This window comes from Octodon degus, unplaced genomic scaffold, assembly GCF_000260255.1.
Source record: "Octodon degus isolate 3935 unplaced genomic scaffold, OctDeg1.0 scaffold00343, whole genome shotgun sequence".
NCBI lineage: Eukaryota > Metazoa > Chordata > Mammalia > Rodentia > Octodontidae > Octodon > Octodon degus.
The window spans coordinates 1,063,589-1,068,135 of NW_004524919.1; positions in this window are offsets into that span (position 1 = coordinate 1,063,589).

Here is a 4,547-nt window from a genome sequence, read left to right on the forward strand (position 1 = left end):
CCTAGGCTCTTGTCCCATGGACCAGAAGCCTCCAGATCAAGAAGGGGCTGAGATTTGACAGTACTACAAATATCTGGAAATACATGGTGTACGGGGGTCATCACGGTGCTAATAGGGGAAGATGTATGGATTTGTAGGCACTCAGGTGAAATAAATTGTACTTGGTAAAGGCTTTACCATATACAGACCAGGGTCCTTGGCCCTGAGTTGGTCTTCATGGATTAGAAGGAGTCTCTGAGATTGTCGTGAACAGATACCATTTCCTGGCTGTCACCCAGTGTGCTTCTCCTTATAGATATCTGAGGATGAGTACAGAAAGCCCACTGCCTCTGTATGAGCTGGCCAAGAAGAGTCTGCTGAAAGGTGAGACCATATCCACTACTGATCTTCAGCACCTGTCCACACTGGTCTTCCATGATTTATTCATGGATGCCTTCATGGGGGAACACAAAGAAGCCTTGAAGGTGATGGTGCTGGCCTGGCCATTCCCGTCTCCCTTTGATGTCCCTGCTGAATTTAAGGAAACACAAGATCCTCCACAGTAAATTTGAAGAATGCATGCTAGAAGAAAAAAACCAACAGATCTTTGAAGCACTATTGGATGGACCTGCCATACAGCTGTTGCAGAAGGTTCACCTCAGGTGAGTGTGATGCAAAAATACTGTAAAGTAGCAAAGGAGAATCCAAATATATGACAGTTGCTTTCATGGAGCAAAGGGGATCACAGTGTGGGACATCTTGTGATGTTAAGCAGGATCACACAGACTTTGAATTTTGCTTAGCACGACATGGGAAGGGGTTTCTAGAGAGAATAATGCAAATTCAGGTTGCGATGAACTAAGGAGGAAGCTGAATGTTCTCCACACAAGACTGTAAGTTGAACCAAGCTACATGAGAAAGTTACAACTACAGAAAAAGATGGGCATGAAATGTATGAGTGCAGCTGATGCTCAGAAAGTTGTTGGGTGTTTATCTGAACTCTGAGGCTTCTTCCATTTTCACTCACAGAAGGTGGAAACTGCAGGTGCTGGACTGGAGGGATGGACATGAGGACTTCTGGACTGCAGGACCCAGAGTCATGAGTGCTGCTCACTCGGTAGATGTCAGGAGGGCCTCTTTTGTTTAGGACAGGGTGTACAGGGTCTCACTGCATAGATCAGGCTCATAGTGATCTTTCTTTTCAGCCTCCCAAGTGCTGGGATTATAGGCACGCATCACCTCACCCAGTCTTTTTTTTTTTAATTTTTAATTTTTATTTATGCGTGTGTGTGTGTGTGTGGCCAGCTCAGCCCACCAGGGGGCGGGGCGGGCTGGCATGTGGTGCTGGGGGATTGAACCGCAGTCCCTGTGCTTTGCTAAGCTCGTTCTAAGTAGGTGCTTTAGACCACTGAGCCATCTCACCAGCCCACCTCACCCAGTCTTAATCGCCATCTCAGGCCTGGGATCAAACTCAGGGCCCCTACGTCTGTCTAAGCAGGTGGGTGCTCTAATGCACTGAGCTATTTGGTCAGCCTAGAAGGTTCTATACTGGATACCCAGGTTGATTTGACAAGAAAGTGAGCTTGAAAATATTTGCCAACTGGTTTTTGAACATAAGACTTAGTCTTGTGCCACACAAGACAAACTAAAATCTTCCTGTTGAAGTAGGTCAGGAAGAGAAAAGCTTCAGTACACCTATACTGTGAGAATTTAATAGTCTGCTCACATGCTCTCTTTATAATCCTGAATCTTCCATGATCTGTGAAAGTGGACTCTGCCCATGAGCTGCACCTTTTTAGTGACAAAGTGTGAAAGTATTTATTCTTCAGCTCAAGAAGATGAAAAATCTTCCCACATTTCCCTTCAGCAGCCTGAGTCCTAACAGGTTTACCTCAGCTAGGAAAAGTCAACGGTATTCCCACATCTACACTTCTCATTGAGGACAACGGCAAAGGCTCAGGGAGCTTCATATGGATTAAGTCTTTTTATTGCAGGGAATGACGCGTGCCTTCTGGTGAGTGGTTGGTCAGCTACCTTGCACAAACATAGTTACAGTACATATTAAAGTGACATTTCTGAGCCCATCTTCTGCCCTAGGTAGAAGATGCTAGGAACTGGGAAAGACAGTATTTTCTGGAACATTTCACAGTCGCCCATTACTGCCCATGTAAAATCAGACACACATGAGATAAGAGATACGAAGCAGGCCTGTTGTCCAGAAATTCAAGAGTTAGGGAATAGATAAATGGAGGGTGAATTACATTTCTTCCTTAGGAAACATATCGAGGTACAGTGTAGGTTACCCTGATTCGAGGGCATTAAAGGAGCGTCAAGCTGTGCACTTGCGTTTTGAAAACTTGATTGTTCTCCGTAGCTGGAGCCAGCCAGTGTCTTGGAACAGAGAACTGGAGGATTATCTTCATTCCTCATTGTTAGGACAAAATTGTTAGGAAAAAAAATAAAGGGCTGGTGGGATGGCTCAGTGGTCTAAAGCACCTACTTAGAACAAGCTTAGCAAAACACAGAGACCGCGGTTCAATCCCCCAGCACCACATGCCAGTCAGCCCCGCCCCCTGGTGGGCTGAGCTGGCTACACACACACACACAAATAAAAAATTAAAAAAAAAATTAAAAAAAAAGAAAAAAAATAAAGATTTATTTTAGTTAACAGTTAATACAGGATTGAATCCATAGTCTGTTGACTCTAGGCATGGAAACAGTCTTTGCAGGCTGGTGAGAAAGAAGCAAGCTACCTTCTTGCTTCCTTATAGATTCCATCCAGGCTACATAGCTATTTCTTGCTTCCAAGAAGACTCAGGATGGTTCTTCCCCCGTCAGTAATTCTATCCCTTACAGCCATGCAACACCAGCACTGGACTGATCCAGTTATCACACATTTGATTTCACCACTTTTCAAAATCCTCACTAGTGGAGGTATAAGGCTTCGTGGAGATAGCAAGAGCAGAGCCGTAGCAGTGCTCAGGGAAAGGGAAACGAGCAGATGGGAAGTGTAGGAGTCAAGTGAGAGTGACAAAGGTGACTACAGGGCTAGAAACCGGGACATAGGTTTTTCTGAGGTCCCAGGGCCAACTCCACTCAGTTAGCCAAACATGCATAGGTCCACTCTTCCAGCAGGCCACCTATTGGTCTCATCTTGTCCTTGCTGTTCCTTTCTTCATGGTGCTGAGCATAAGAGGCTCAAGTGGATGGCGACGGAGACAGTCACACAAGTGATGCTGATGTGAGGGGTCATTGCCTTCAACACACACACGCTGGTTATTATCGGATGCTGAAGGAAATGTGAGGGCTAAGGGAGCTCTACTGTCTTGAAGTCATTTCCTAACCTCACTCAATGCCACCATTCTTTCAAAATAACTTTTTGTCTCTTTAGTATTTGGACCTCCCTAGAGATGCGCTCCTTGTGTTCTGGTCCACTGATGGGATCTGACCTGAAGCATTTCTCCCAGGGGGCAAGTACAAGCCAGCTCAAGTCTCTTCCTCTGAGGAGGATTTCAATTAAGTTATTCAATACTGACTCTCTCCGGGTTCTACTTGACAAGCTGAAGACCCTGGTCCTCTAGCATTGTGACACCAAAGATCTCCAGCTCCCTGCCATCTTGCCTGCCCTGAGACGTTGCTCTAGGCTCAAAACTTTTAAGTTGCTCTGGGGACCACATTTCCCTCAGCACCTTTCAGGCCCTGTTGTGCCTCAGTGCTGAACTGAGCCAGTTAACAGATGTGGTGTGTCCTGTTCCCCGGGAGAGCTACGAGTCTAATATTCCAACAGTGTTTGTGCATCATGAGAAATTTGCCCAGGCCTGTGCTGACTTGACACAGGTCCTGAAGGACTTACAACCATCTCTTATGGTCAAGATCTGTACTTACTCCTGTGTATGGTCTATGATACACTAACTCTATAGACTGCAGACCAGGGAGAACTGGGAAGTCGCAGAAGATAATCAAACTATCGTTAGATGCTACCATTGTGCATGTCTCCTCTTTGGTGACCATATTTTTGAACTCTAGATGTCACTTAAAACCTCTTGCACTCCCAGGCATGTTTGTGGTTTATGACTGGATCATGTGGGCCTGATACTCATCCATGTACTATTGCATTGAGTTTATAGCTTTCTGTGATTTATTGTGATTAATCCTGGTCAGAGGAGGTGGGAGGCTGGGGAAATGGTCTAGAATAATCTATCTTGCTCCTCTGTTAATCTCAGTTTGCTTTCCACATCTGCGCCATTGCAGGGGATGGCAGCTTTCAATGGGCTAATTTTATCCTAGCAAAAGAAGCTCTACTTTAGCCTTCAGTCCACCTTAGATATGAGAGATATTAAGGCAGAGTCTACTTTACTTGACCCTGCCCAGCCTGTCTCACTGCTTCACTCCTTTCCCACCCTTGATAACATCCTGTAAGTCCTTTTCTCCTTCCTAAGCCTTGTAATCATGTTGCAACTCCTTCACTCCTTCCTCACCTTTGTTAAGATGTTGTAAACACAAAAGAGCTAAGAGGAAAGAACTAATTATAAAAAAGAAGAAGCCCCGACTTCTTGAGTCAACAAACA